This window comes from Podarcis melisellensis (assembly GCF_964234715.1).
Source record: "Podarcis melisellensis genome assembly, chromosome: 2".
In the NCBI taxonomy this organism is placed as follows: Eukaryota; Metazoa; Chordata; class Lepidosauria; order Squamata; family Lacertidae; genus Podarcis; species Podarcis melisellensis.
In genome coordinates, this window is record NC_138529.1 from 106,714,117 (window position 1) to 106,730,030 (window position 15,914).

At 43.9% G+C, this 15,914-nt stretch overlaps 1 long non-coding RNA gene across 1 annotated transcript; it reads right to left on the bottom strand.

The window, feature by feature from the left end:
• Positions 1–2,056: 2,056 nt before the first annotated feature.
• Positions 2,057–9,760, bottom strand: LOC309365328. The gene is made up of 3 exons (XR_014166012.1): positions 9,310–9,760; positions 8,030–8,140; positions 2,057–2,225 (listed from the first exon to the last, which is right to left on the bottom strand). It is a non-coding gene; the product is annotated as an uncharacterized lncRNA (long non-coding RNA).
• Positions 9,761–15,914: the final 6,154 nt, after the last annotated feature.

Below are 15,914 nucleotides of genomic sequence, written 5' to 3' on the forward strand. Positions count from 1 at the left end.
CAAGTTGGATAGGAAAATTGGCTTCCAGGTGGAAAAATTAAAATTGGAAACAGAATTGCTAGAACCAAAAACTAAGAATTTGTGAAAGATGTATAACTTGCTGTTGAAATGGAATACGCAGGATGAAATGGTTAAATCAGCTATGATTAAGTGGGCACAAGATATTGGTCATAATATCATGTTCGCTGACTGGGAACAGTTGTGGACCACCGGCATGAAATTTACGGCATGTAATGCCTTAAAAGAGAATATTATGAAAATTATTTACAGGTGGTACATGACCCCAGTTAAGCTTGCAAAAATCTATCATTTGCCCGATAATAAATGTTGGAAATGTAAAGAAAATGAAGGCACATTCTTTCACCTCTGGTGGACATGCCCAAGGATTAAGGCTTTCTGGGAAATGATATATAATGAAATGAAAAAGGTATTTAAATATACCTTCCTGAAGAAACCAGAGGCCTTTCTCCTGGGTATAGTCGGCCAATTGGTGCCAAAGAAGGATAAAACATTCTTTATGTATGCTACAACAGCAGCAAGAATACTTATTGCAAAGTACTGGAAGACACAAGATCTACCGACTTTGGAAGAATGGCAGATGAAGGTGATAGACTATATGGGACTGGCAGAAATAACTGACAGAATCCGAGACTAGGGAAGAGAGATGGCGGAAGAAGATTGGAAGAAATTTAAGGATTATCTTGGGAAATATTTCAAAATTTTTGAATGTTAGAATGATGTTGGATTAGAAATTAAGTGGTTTTCAGCTGTAATGATTAAGTAAAAAGAAAAGAAAGGTTGAAAATTAATTGAAAACTAAGGGTAAGGATTTGCTGAATTAATAAGTAGAACTGGAATACAAAAAGGGGAGCTATGAGGAGGTCTGGGAAGTAAGTTATAAGAAAATAAGGAATGAAATTCTACTTGTTTTTAAATTGTTTTTAATTTTGTATTTTTCTATTTTCGTGTCTGTGTTTTGTTTTTGTTATTGTGGGGTTTTTTTCTTGTATGACTTTTGAAACTTTAATAAATATCTTTTAAAAAAAAATAACCAATGATTCAAAAGGATTGAGGTAACAGATTATTTGCTCACTCAGGCAGGCTTTTCACCCCTCCATAGAGAGTACTTGGCCCCAGAGTGTGCTTAAACCACACATTATCAATAATTAGGTAGCTCACAAGCCCCAATGCGATCCCCTCTCTGCTCTGTTTTCAAGGATCAACCCTATGCTCATACCCTATGCTTATATATGAACCTCATACCAAGAACGGGTAAGAGGCGCTATTGCCTTGCTGATATAGGATTTGGAATGCGAGAGTTTAACTCTCACATTAGGCACCAATCTCTTATCCCTGGCATTGGGTTCTGCTTCCTTCCTGATTAGGTATGCCCCCTCAGTCCCTTATTTTATTCTACTTTCAGTATGGCTCTGGGGCACACTGTCACGCTCAACTTTTCAGGCTTGAGTAGTTAGGACTCTCTTTTCTCTCTATAATTAAGGTGGGTATTTACTCAAAAGGCTGTATTTGCTGTATTGATAATGTTGCTGTCTCTTTTCATTTCATGTAATAAACCAATCTTTCTTCATGTCTTTGGTGAATTAGCTTATTAGGCATACAATATATATATTTTTACAGAAACACATGCTGAATCTCCACAAAAGAACCCAATCTTCTCAGAGTGCCTAACAGTGGACAATTAACATAGAAAGCTCTCTGCTAGCTCTCATGTTGGTGTGTAGATCATATAAGAAAGGTATTCAGTTGCAAATCTCCATTATGTTTGAGTTGGTCTTTTGTTCCCTCTCTCAGGCCACCAAGGAGACAGGTATGAAAATTATTCTCTCCAGAAACACAGCCTCAGACTGTAATGGAGGCTACAGGAGAGGCAGAGCTTTGTTTTCACTTCTATATGAATTAATGTCATATGTCTAAGATGCTGTACCTGTGCTTGGATAAACACATGGTAACTCTCTGGATGTAACATTATTGTTTTGAGTGTCTGTTTTGGAAGAAGTTCTGTCAGTAAAGCTTTTGAGCCATATGTTTGGACATTTGGACAATTTTTATTTCAAGAAAAGTCTGATTTTATTCATCATTACAGAGGTCAGTATAACAGCATGTCGTTTTATGTCGGTTATTTCCGAGGAAAATTTCCTGTCCACAAAAGTCTTTCCAGTAATTGTAGATGCATGATCTGGAGTATTTAATCAAGTCATCATTTTCTTTTGGAGAGAGAAAGAGAAGTAGAGAAACAGTCTGTTTTTAAAACCACACTCAAATACACAGGTCACAGAGTTAATGCCATTTGTTTGTTTCTCCATGTAGTTTTTCTTAAAAAAATATATTAGATTTTCCACAATTATAACAAAAACCACAAAGCAGAATAACACACAAAAACAGGAGAGAAAAGAAAAATACATCAATGAACGAAAGAAGAAAAAAGGAACAATAAACAGATAAACAATAACAACAAACCTAATTCTTTACAAATCCAACCTTTTAAACATCTTGGTTGACTTCCTCTAGTCCCTCCCTTCTGAGTTTCCTTGTAGTTAAAAGTAACAGCTTTCCAATATCATTATTAAACTAAAACAATTTCCAATTATAATCCATCTTATTCACTTTTCTTAATATTCTAAATCCCATTTATTTAATTATAACTTAGTTTAATCCTAGGCCTATTTGTTTCTTTCAAGTATTTTCTAGTTTTCTATGTTACAATATTTATTCAAAAAGTCCTTAAATTTCCTCCAGTCCTCTTGAAACTCCTCTTCTTTCTGGTCGTGGATTCTTCCAGTCAGGTCAGCTACCTCCAAAATGTCCATCATCTTCATCTGCCAGTCTTCCACTGTTGGTAGTTCTTGTGTTTTCCAATTTTTAGCAAGTAATATTCGGGCGGCCGTTGTGGCATAGAAAAATAATTTAACATCTTTCTTGGGCAATTCCAAACCTGTTATTCCAAGAAGAAAGGCCTCTGGTTTCTTAATAAATGTATATTTCAACATTTTTTTTCAGTTCACTTTGGGACAAGTCCACCACATATGGAAAAAAGTACCTTCTTTTTCTTTACATTTCCAACAAAGGTTATCACTATTGTGATAAATCTTTGCTAGTTTTACAGGGGTCAAGTACCATCTATACATCATCTTCATAATATTTTCCTTTAACATCATACGTGCAGTGAACTTAACCCCTTTCTTCCATAGCCTCTCCCAATCCTCCACCATTATATTATGTCCCACATCTCTTGCCCAGTCAGTAATAACTGATTTTACTTGTTCATCCTTTGTATGCCACTCCAACAACAAATTATACATTTTAGACATATTCTTAACTTTAGTATCTAACAACTCCATTTCCAATTTGTTTGTTTTTTCCTGTTGCAAAACCATTTCTCTTATCCATCTTATATAATTCATTAATTTGATAATATTGCAACCAATTCACTTTATCTTTAATTTGTTCAAATGGTTTTAATTTAAAACCTTCCTAATCCTCTAACAACAAATCTGAGTACCTCAACCATTTGTTTCCCATATTTAACTTTTTGGGGGACCTGTGCTTCCATTGGTGAAATCCATTTAGCTGTTTTTCTTACTAAGAGATCTTTATATCTAGTCCATACATTGTATAACGCCTTTCTAATTACATGATTCTTAAAGCCACTGTGGGCCTTTATCTTGTCACACCATAGATATGCATGCCATCCAGATCGATTATCCAGTCCCTCCAAATCTAACACATCATTGTTCTCTAATTGAATCCAATCCTTGATCCAGCAGAAGGCAGCAGCTTCAAAGTATATCTTCAGTCTGGTAGGAGAAAACCCCCTCTTTCTTTTATATCTGTAAGTAATTTATATTTAATTCTAGGTTTTTTCCCCTGCCAGATAAATTTAGACAATGCCTTCTGCCATTCTTTAAAACATTTAACAATATCAATGATTGGTAGAGCTTGAAATAAAAACATCGTCAGCAATACGTTCATCTTAACCACTGATATTCGGCCCATCAATGAAAGTTTTAGATTTGACCATATCTGAAGATCTCTCTTGATTTCATTCCATAATTTTTCATGGTTATCTTTATACAGATTCAAATTCTTTACCAATACATTGACATCCAAATATTTAAGTTTTTCACAGAAACAAGGCCTGTGCTTTCAAAAAGGGTTTTCTTTCCTCATTATCTATTTTCCCCCCTAAAACTTTGGTTTTGCTCTTGTTTAATTTAAATCCTGCTACCTGCCCAAACTCTTGAATCAGCTCCAGTGCTTTTACTGCACTGGTTTCTGGATCTTGTAAAGTTAAAACCAAGTCATCAGCAAAGGCCTTTAATTTATATTGCTTGGATCCTTCTACAATGCCTTTAACCTCCTCATCTTTCCTCAACATATTTAACAAAACCTCCAGAACAGAAATAAATAGCAGAGGGAAAAGTGGGCACCCTTGCCTGGTTCCTTTCTCAATTTGATTTCCTCTGAGACCACATTATTAATTATGATTTTTGCTTTTTGCTCAAAATAGATCGCATTAATACCATTTAGAAATTCCTGGGCAACCTCAATTCTTTCTAAATTTTTCAACATAAATAACCAACAACTATTATCAAAGGCCTTTTCAGCATCAATAAACATTAAGTTTGCTTTACAATTTCTTTTCGCTGGCGGAATGACTAATGAATATTAATGACCGGGAATTCCCTCCCTGAGTCTCGCGGGGCTGCCGCCAGCCCCGCGAGAATGTAGGCGGTGCGTGAGCCCGCAACCCCTCACTCCTTATGTCGGGAGTGGCTTTCTAATGTTATCTTTCATATGTCTCCCAGGCAGAAATCCTGCCTGGTCCTGGTATATAATCTGATAGAACCTTTTTCAATCTGTTGGCCAAAATATTTGCAAAAATTTTATAGTCCACATTAAGTAATGAGATTGGTCTATAGTTTTTTACATCAGAGCTATCTGCTTTTTGAATCAGAGTAATAAATGCATCTTTCCAGGTTTCAGAAGCTTTGTCCCCTCTTAGAAACTGATTGCACACATCTGCCAATGGTTGAATTAACCAATCTTTCAATGTTTTATAGTATTTTGCAGAAAGACCACCTGGTCCTGGAGCTTTGCTTAACTGCATCTTATTTATTGCAATCTCGACCTCCTGTCTTGTAATCATGCCATTTAGTAGGAGCCTTATATTCTCAGGAATTTTTGTATTTCATTTGCCTCAAGAAATTGCTCAATTTTATCCTTCTCTTCTTTACTTTTTTAATGTTTCTCCGTGATGTTTCGTGGCTCCACAGCATTGGGTATAAAATGGTTCAATCTACTGGCAAATTATGCAGCCACCTCACATAGCTCATTGTCAGCTGTGGCTGTAGAACTTCGCTGTGGTGCTCTGCTAAAGAACTCTCTCCCACTAGAAATATGACACACACACACATACCCCATTCTGCTGTTACCAACTTTTCATCACCACACGATTAACTTTCTGGTGTGTTCAAACCCCCGGCTCCTGGAGGCCAAAACCATTTTTCTCCCACCCCACCCCCACCCAATCTTTTCTTTTGCTCTTTCTTTTCTTTTCTTTTCTTTTTTTGAAGTGGCAGAGCCCCCTCAATATTCAGAGGGCCTCACCTGAGATATAAGGGTGCTGTGTTGGGCCTCCTCAATTTTCCAGAGAATCTGGCACCTCTAGGTATATTGTGCATTTAGGGAAGAGAGTGCTAAGCAATGCTCTGTTCACCATGGCAGTATATTTCTTTTTAGAGTGTTTATGGTTTAAATGCATATGTCTGTGGTTTAAATGTATGCGTATATGTGTTATAGTACACATATATTAGGGCTGCTGTACACCTGGGTTTTCCCAGACATATCCTGGATTTGTCCAGGTGGAATTTCCAAAAATCGCTAAAATATCCTGGAAAACGTATGGCAACTCATGCTGAAGGTGTTGTTATTTGGGTAATTTTCTTTAACAATGCCTCAAAAGCTTCATTTTTTATTTTTATTTTTTTGGAGAGTTTGAAAAAAGAAGAAGAAAAGAGAAGAAACAGCTCAGCAACTTAGTGTCCAGATTTTCACTTTTTGAAATATGGCAACCCTAACATATATGATGGGGGAGGGAGGTTTCACCATGGGCGATTCTGGTGACAACCCAACCTGCCCTGGAACTAGTCCTAAATTGGTTTGGGGAGCAGGACTAATGTTTCGGGGGGGGGACCTGCTAAGAGCTGGGTGCTTCCTTTCTGGAAAGTGGGGCAGGGGGAGGTTTCAGCACAGGCCAATCCACCCTGGGCCATTCTGGCAACAGCCAGGGTTCCCTGGAACTAGTCCTAAATTGGTTTGGGGAGCAGGACTAATGCTTCGGGGGGTTGGGAACCTGCTGAGAGCTAGGAGCTTCCATTCTGGAAAGTTCTCCTCCATAAGTGTATGAACAATCTGCAGGAAAGTCTCTTGCAAGGCACACGTGCAGCGGGAGGCCACATTAGAGAAAGTACGCCTGAGGATAAGATCAGTTTCAGCTTAATAATGGACCTCCGGAACGAATTAAGTTCATAACCAGAGGTACCACTGTATTGGCCTCTTATAAAATAACAAGGCAATGTGTAACAATGGGTGCTAGCATGTCCTTTCACCCCTCCACAGAGAGTACTTGGCCCCATAGTGTGCTTAAACCACACGTTATCAATACTTAGGTAGCTCACAAGCCCCAATGCGATCCCCTCCCTGCTCTGTTTTCAAGGACCAACCCTATGCTCATACCCTATGCTCATATATGAACCTCATACCAAGGAATGGGTAAGAGGCGCTATTGCCTTGCTGATATAGGATTTGGAATGCGAGAGTTTAACTCTCACATTAGGCACCAATCTCTTATCCCTGGCATTGGGTTCTGCTTCCTTCCTGATTAGGTATGCCCCCTCAGTCCCTTATTTTATTCTACTTTCAGTATGGCTCTGGGGCACACTGTCACGCTCAACTTTTCAGGCTTGAGTAGTTAGGACTCTCTTTTCTCTCTATAATTAAATATTTGGGTATTTACTCAAAAGGCTGTATTTGTTGTATTGATAATGTTGTATTTGTTGTATTGATAATGTTGCTGTCTCTTTTCATTTCATGTAATAAACCAATCCTTCTTCATGTCTTTGGTGAATTAGCTTATTAGGCATACAATTTTATTTTATTTTTTACAGAAACACATGCTGAATCTCCACAAAAGAACCCAATCTTCTCAGAGTGCCTAACAGTGGCCAATTAACATAGAATGCTCTCTGCTAGCTCTTATGTTGGTGTGTAGATCACATAAGAAAGGTATTCAGTTGCAAATCTCCATTATGTTTGAGTTGGTCTTTTGTTCCCTCTCTCAGGCCACCAAGGAGACAGGTATGAAAATGATTCTCTCTAGAAACACAGCCTCAGACTGTAATGGAGGCTACAGGAGAGGCAGAGCTTTGTTTTCACTTCTATATGAATTAATGTCATATGTCTAAGATGCTGTGCCTGTGCTTGGATAAACACATGGTAACTCTCTGGATGTAACATTATTGTTTTGAGTGTCTGTTTTGGAAGAAGTTCTGTCAGTAAAGCTTTTGAGCCATATCTTTGGACATTTGGACAATTTTTATTTCAAGAAAAGTCTGATTTTATTCATCATTACAGAAGTGAGTATAACAGCATGTTGTTTTATATCGGTTTTTTCCGAGGAAAAATTGTTCTCCACATAGGTTATTCCGGGAAGTGCATGATCTGTAGTATGCAATCAAGTCACCATTTGCTTTTGGAGAGAGAAAGAGAAGTATTTGTGTTAATAACAGGTATGAAGAGCATGTTACTGAATTTGCCCATAGCAAAAGAGAATACATTTAAAAGGATAAAGTTTACTCCACATCTTTGATGGATCTTTGGTGTGATCCAAGGTGGCTCCTATTGAGCGCTTACAACCATTGAAAAGTCAGGAGACCTGACCCTCCTCTACATCCTGTCATTCTAGCCCAGCATATGCAAAGGAAGACTGAAAATGGGACAGACTCATTACCTGAAAATTTTTGCCTAAACGTACAAACGTCTCCGGTACATGTCTCCGTACTCACATCACATGGCGTTTCGTGATGATTTGAAGAGCATTGTCTGCATGTCAGAGCATCCACTGTAAAAGACAGACATGTTTGTTTGTTTGTTTGTTTGTTTGTTTGTCCCTGCAAGCACTGCCCTTACTTTAAAATTCATTAAATCAGGGGCTCATTAAGGGATGAGCCAAGGGCTGCAAATCTTGAGTCTTGCACACGGGCCCTGCTAATCCTAACACTTCTCCCCTTTCTAACAGCTCTCTTTCCCAATGGGCAGCTGCTGCACTGCAAAGCATAGTGGTGGTTAAACCCCAGCTGTTCCCCAGAGTGACATCCATTCTTCTGCTGAAAGAGTCAGACACCAGAAGCTCCCTCCAATGTGGAGTCACTCTAGTTCAGTGGTTTCAACCAGTGTGTCATGGCACCTTTGGGGTGCCTTGAATGATGGTTGGGGGGCGGGCTGTGGGCAACACTAGCCTCCATCCCTCGTTCCTTCCCTCCCTCTTCTGATGCCCTCTTGAATCTCTGCCTCCAGAAGGCTATATGTTGCAGCAGCCCTGGCTACAAGCTCCCCAGGCGTGTGGTGCGTCTGGGGCTGGCCAGGGGGTGCTGGTTGCCAGGAGCTGAGGCAGCTCAGAGTAAGCAAGCAAGTGGGTGAGGGAGCCCAGCCAGCCAGTCCACTAGTCCTTTTTGTTGGGAATGGACAGACAAGTGAGGAGGCAACACTCTTTGCGATAGGGGTGGCCCAGTGATGGGGGGCGGCTGCCCAGAGGACTCACAAGGAGAGGGGAGAAGAGTGGAGGCTGCAGAAACACTCCACAAGGGAGGGTGTTTGTGAAGGGCTGTGGGCTCTGCAGCCAAAGGGTGGCATAACTAGGCTCCTGAGGCTTGGAGCCCATTTCCTCACAGGGGAGCCACAGAAAGAATGTAGTTGATAAAGGGAGCCGTGGACCCAAAAAGCCAGGAAACCTCTGCTTTGGGGAAAGACTATCTCAAGAAGGCACTGAGGAGATCAAAAGGATGGTGACAGGTTGTGCTCCTCTCCCTGATGATGGACAAGAGATTTATATTGAAAAAGAGGGCATATTGCTATCAGCAGAACTGGATTCTGATGCAGCCTCAGCAGCTGCCCAAACATTCTGAGTGCAGGGACTACGCTTGCCTTTCAGAAATTGTCCCTGCTGAATCTCCACCGACGCACACAGCTCACATGTGACAGAGCTCAAAAAGGAGTTGGGGGATTTCTTACCTCCAGGCTTGAGGCAAAGCAAAATAGAGAACGCAAGCAGGCAGACCTGAGCCACAGGTAGGCCCCGATTATCAGGAAAGAAGCTCTGCCCCATTGATACCCCTTTTGTATGAGGAGGCAAGTTCTGAAGTCTGGCAGATGAGAGACCACTGGGTTGCAGGGCAGATCAGGCCTCCTTGAAGTGGTAGCCGCAACTCAGCCTCTCGTAAGGTGTGACGAACCAAGCTCAACACAGCAATTATATAAGGTCAGAAGAAACCTCATTGGCTTCTCAGGACACCTGGAAGTGATGGGCTTGAAAGATACAAGCCGCCTCTGGAAGTATGCTCCCCTGATCGGTTTGGAACATAATGCACTAATGGTTTAGAACAATCTACATGGGCTGATGATTCGGCTGAATGCTGTACCAAATGTCTCAGACCTCAGAGGCCACCTGATGCTATCATAGAAGGAAGGAGTTCTTGTTCCTTTTAGTGGGGTTTTTGGTCCACCTCCATATTTCTTGGTTGATGGAGTCACACAGGATCAAAGCTGGAGTTGATGCCCATTAGTGGGCAGAGATGGAAAGTTGGCTGGTTAGTCAGCTGAGTGAGGCTATTTCTTCTTGCGTGTTAACTGCAAGGACTTGGAGAAACATCCAAGCTTTTGTTAAAAAAATTATTATTAGATTTTCCACAATTATAACAAAAACCACAATGTAGAATAACACACAAAAATGGGGGGGGGGAATACATCAATTAACGAAAGAAGAAAAAAGGAACAATAAGCAAATAAACAATAGCAACAAACTTAATTCTTTACAAATCCAACCTTTTAAACATCTTGGTTGACTTCCTCTAGTCGCTCCCTTCTGAGTTTCCTTGTACTGTAGTTAAAAGTAACAGATTTCCAATATCATTGTTAAACTAAAACAATTTCCAGTTATAGTCCATCTTATTCACTTTTCTTAACATTCTAAGTCCCATTTATTTAATTATAACTTAATTTAATCCTAGGCCTATTTGTTTCATTCAAGTAATTTCTAATTTTTTATATTACAGTATTTATTCAAAGAGTCCTTAAATTTCCTCCAGTCCTCTTGAAACTCCTCTTTTTTCTGGTCACGAATTCTTCCAGTCAGGTCAGCTAGCTCCAAAATGTCCATCATCTTCATCTGCCAGTCTTCCACTGCTGGTAGTTCTTGTGTTTTCCAATTTTTAGCAAGTAATATTCGGGCGGCCGTTGTGGCATACAAAAATAATTTAACATCTTTCTTGGGCAATTCCAAACCTGTTATTCCAAGAAGAAAGGCCTCTGGTTTCTTAATAAATGTATATTTCAACATTTTTTTTCAGTTCATTATAAATCTTCTCCCAGAAGTCTTTCACTTTGGGACAAGTCCACCACATATGGAAAAAAGTACCTTCTTTTTCTTTACATTTCCAACAAAGGTTATCACTATTGTGATAAATCTTTGCTAGTTTTACAGGGGTCAAGTACCATCTATACATCATTGTCAGGGAACTGCCATCAGAGAGAGAGATGGGGGTAAGGCTCCAGGAGAATAGGAGAGACTCTACAGCAGAAGCAGGAACCAGCAGGGGGAGCGCAGGAGTTCCAGCGGAAGGGGAATCGGAGGGAAGGCTCTGGGATACTTCTAGTGAGAATAGTGCAGAGGTAACAAGACCCCCGTTAGCAACTCCCACCCCTCGCCGGAAACTGTCACGCAGAGAGTCACGAAGGCGCATGTCCGTCAAACAGCTTTTATGTTGGAGTAAATTCCGTAGACGCCCACTGTCAGATTCTACCAGCGACTGACGGAGTCATGCTTTGGGGGCTCCGTTAGTGCCTGGGTTTGGTTGACCAGCCAAACCCCAGAGGGATTAAGCTTTTACGCACAAGCAGCTCATTATCCCATCACAGCAATCTGACAGTCTTTGAAAGCGGCTTGTGCAAGCAGAGGGCATCATGAGCGAACCAGCCGGAACCGGAGGAGCAGGAGCTGGAGCAGGTCCAAGCCTGGAAGAAAGGTACAGGGCGTTGGAGGTCCAGCTCGCGCTGCAAACGGCGAGGCTCGAGGAGAGGAGGGCTCAAGATGCGGATAAGGGGAAAACCGCCCCACTTGCCAGAAACGTGCCTGGATTGGTGCAGAAATTTGGGGGGGATCCCAGGAACTATCAAGCCTTTAGAACGGAGATGCAATATGCTCTCAATCTACTGTTTGATGACTTCCCCGATGAGAGCTCTAGAGTGGCGTACGTGATTAGCCATCTAGAGGGAGGGGCGAAGCACTGGGTCCGACCCCTGATGGCAGCCAATAATGATATCTTGAGGGACACAAGGAAGTTTTTTCGCGCCATGGACCTGATGTTTTCCAGCGAGATTGAGCAGGGGGTGGTGCGCAGGCAGTTAATGGCGTGCAAACAGGGGAGCCGATCTATACGTGAGTACTGGACTGAGTTCACTATGCTGATTCATAGACTGGGGTGGGATCTGGCAAGTGAACCTATTCATATGATGTTTGAAGAAGGGCTCTCTCCGGCAGTGAAAGATGAACTTTCCCGGGCGCCCAGGGCGGAGTCTATGGATCAGCTGACTAAATCTGCGCTGGCCATAGGAGCGCGCCTAGAAGCAAGGGCTTTGGAAAAGCGGGAAGGAAAAGGGGAACGTTAGAAGGACTTCCGCATTCCAGAGATTCCGGAGCAGTCTTTCCCGCCAGCAGAGCCGATGGAACTTGGAACAGCGCGCGCGCGCGCAGTTTCAAACACCAGTGAAGGGCGGAAGAAGGAGGGAAAGAGCGCCAAGAGATGTTATCTCTGCCAACAGCCAGGGCACTTTGCCAGGGTCTGTCCGCAGAGGAAGGAATGGCAAGGGATGGCGGGAACTGTTGGGGGGAAGGAGGAAGGAGAAACCGAGGAGCAAGTAAAAGCCAACGCCTGGCTGCCAACATCAGGGCACAGCAGCCAGGCCAGGGAGTAGTGAATGTGCCCACGCCGGAGCCTCCAAGACCAGCGCTTGTGATAGAGGTGTTGCTGGAACTGTCAAACGGACACCGACTAAAGATAAAAGCGCTATTGGATTCAGGCAGCTCCTGTAATTTCATGAGTAAGGAGTTTGCAGCTGAACACCAGATACAGACTATTCCATTAAGTAAGCCTTTGCAGGTGACCACCATTGATGGGAGGGAACTGTTGGGAGGTGAAGTGAGCCAACAGACTGTACCAATGATTATGAGGGTGGCAAGACACACAGAACTGATAGCGTTTAACGTAGCCACCTTGGGAGGAGCTCCCATTATTTTGGGAATGAGCTGGCTGGCACTACACGATCCGCTAGTAGGCTGGCATCAGAGAGTGGTTTCCTTTGGATCAGCACATTGCCTAGAACACTGCAAGGAGGGAGAGGGTCAGGCAGGGGCCAGGGCCACTCTAGCAGGGATGGAAGTGATGGACAAGGGGAAGGTGCCACCACAATATGCTGACTTGATTGACGTCTTTAGCGAAAAGGAAGCAGATAAACTGCCCCCGCACAGACCCTTTGACTGTCAAATCACCTTACTCCCAGGAGCACAATTGCCAGTGGGCAAGCTGTATGCAATGTCAGACAGTGAGATGCAGGAGTTAAGGGAATTCATTGACAAGAACCTCAAGCGAGGTTTCATCAGAGAGTCACGAGCGGTGGGGGGCAGCCCAGTGTTCTTTGTGGACAAAAAGAAGATGGGTAAACCCAGGCTGGTGTGTGATTTCAGGGCCCTAAATGCTGTGTCAGAACCAGTGACTTTCCCTATGCCTAGAATTGATGATATTCTGACACGGGTGAGAAAAGGGAAAATTTTTACCAAGCTGGCCCTTAGGGGGGCATACAACTTGATACGTGTGAGAAAGGGGGATGAGTGGAAGACCACTATGTTCACCCCCTTGGGGGCTTTTGAGTACTTAGGTATGCTTTTCAGATTACAAGGGGGTTCGGCCTGCTTTCAATCATTCATGAATCACGTCCTGGGGCCATTGCTCTACAAGAACTGCGTAGCGTTCTTAGATGACGTCTTGGTGTACTCAGAGAATGAGGAGCAGCATATGCGAGATGTTAGAGAAGTACTGAGCAAACTGCGAGAAAATCGGCTGTGGGTGAAACTGGAGAAGTGCCAGTTTCATACCAGGGAGGTGGAATTCCTGGGGTACCGGTTGTCTGACAAGGGGTTGGCCATGGATCCCAGCAAGGTTCAAGCGGTACTGGAATGGAAAACACCAAGGACCAAGAAGGGCGTGCAAAGGTTCCTGGGCTTCGGAAACTTCTATAGAAAGTTCATCAAAAACTTTGCCCATTTAACAGCGCCCATCACGGATTGTCTTAGCAGCAAGAAAAAATTTGCTTGGACGGAAGAAGCGCAGCGGGCGTTCGAACGTTTAAAGGCGGCGTTTGCGTCGGAGGAGCAACTTTTGCACGTGGATCTACAGCAACCAATGAGAGTGGAGACTGACGCATCAGACCGAGCGGTGGGAGCCGTGCTTTTCCAGCCGGGAAAAGATACATCTGAATGGAGACCGTGTGCATTCTTCTCGCGGAAGTTGAACAAATCCGAGAGGAACTACACAGTATACGACCGAGAACTGCTCGCCATTCATGAAGCGTTCCGGAGATGGCGGCACTTGCTGATTGGGGCGCAGCACAAGGTTCAAGTCCGGACTGACCACAAAAATCTGGAGTACTGGAGAACAGCCCGAGTGCTGAACCAGAGACAAGTGAGATGGGCCCAGGAGTTCTCCAAATTCAACTTTGAGATTCGTTACGTGCCAGGGTCTGGGAACGTAAGGGCGGACGCTCTTTCCAGGAAACCTGAGTACTTAGAGGGGGAGGGCGCGCCTGAGGCAAGGCATGTAATCTCTGAAGACCGCTGGGTGTGTGGGGCGGCATAGGTGGGGCAGAGAGAACTGTTAGAGGGTACGGAGAACGACGAATACGCCCAAGGGAAACTCAGAGAGCTCAGGAGGACAGAGGAGAACACAGGGGGGGTTGAAGAAAAGAACGGGGCGCTGTATTACAAAGGGGCACTGTACATACCCGATGGGGAACTGAGGGGCAGAGTACTCAAGCAGTTGCATGACAGCCCCACAGCGGGGCATTTTGGACAGCACAAAACCATGTGGTTGGTTACCAGGGAGTTTTGGTGGCCCAAGGTGAGGGAGGACGTACGGGAATATGTCAGGGGTTGCGACAGGTGCCAGCGAGCGAAAGGGGAGAGGGCGGCGCCAGCGGGGCTCTTACAACCCTTACCCACACCAGAAAGGCCATGGGAGGCAGTCTCCATAGATTTTATGACGGATCTGCCAAAATCCAAGGGCAAGACAGCTGTCATGGTGGTGGTAGATCTACTAACTAAGATGTGTCATTTTATAGCCTGTTCACATGCGGTCACAGCGGAGGAAACCGCCAAGTTGTTCGTAGAGCATATTTTTAGGTTGCATGGCGCCCCCTTGAGGGTGGTCAGCGACCGAGGGAAACAGTTTACTTCCAGGTTCTGGAGGAAGCTTATGAGTTTACTGCACGTGGAAATCAATTTCTCCACTGCCCGGCACCCAGAAACAAATGGGCAAGCGGAAAGGGCAAACGGGATTTTACAACAATACCTGAGGTGTTATGTAAAGGACCGAGAAAATGATTGGGTAGATAAGTTACCTCTGGCAGAATTTGCCTACAACAACGCGGAGAACGTGTCCACAGGGATGAGTCCCTTTCTGGCAAATTATGGGTGTCATCCCAGGGCATTTCCAGGAGAAGGAGGGGAGAGGTGGACCGTGCCGGCGGCGGAACATTTTGTTGAAGAGATGGAAGCGATCCACCGTCAGCTTCAACTTAACTTAGAGAGAGCCAAGGAAGAATATAAAAAACAAGCAGACAGAAACAGGAGGGAAGGCGAAACTATAAGGGTGGGGGACCGGGTGTGGCTATCCACCCAGGGACTACCGTTCAAGGGAGGGTGTAAGAAACTGAGACCCAAAAGATTGGGACCCTTTGAGGTCATACAGCAGGTCAACCCAGTAGCATTCGAACTCAGACTGCCCAGTCACATGAAATTGCACCCAGTATTTCACAGGTCATTACTGTCGCCGTACCGAGAGGGACGTGAGTGGGGGGAGCGTGAGAGAGAGGTCACCCAAACGCCCGTGATAGAAGAGAGAGAACGCGACATGAACGTGGCAGGAATCATTGATTCCAGGTGGAAGGGGAATCAGGTGGAATATGTGGTAGAATGGGAGGGGGAAGCAGAGTTGGAAAACACTTGGGTACCCGCGGAGGTAGTCAACGACGAGGTTTTAATAGAAACATTTCATCGGCGTTTCCCAAAAAAACCGCAACCCGTGGCACGATTTAGAAGGGAACACTTTGGGACCACCGATGAGGAAGGAGAGTTTGAAGGGTTCCCAGAGTCAGGGGTGGGTGAGGAAGCCGACTCCGACGAAGAAGAGGAAGACGGGGAGAGCGACGGTACGCCATGGCTAGAAGTGTTTGAATCCTCGGACGACGAGGAGAGTTCCTTCAGAGGCTTTCCGCCCTCACCGCCAGTGGGAGAGGAGGCGGGGGGTGAAGGGGGCCCTGGGGGGGAGGTGGATGTCAGGGAACTGCCA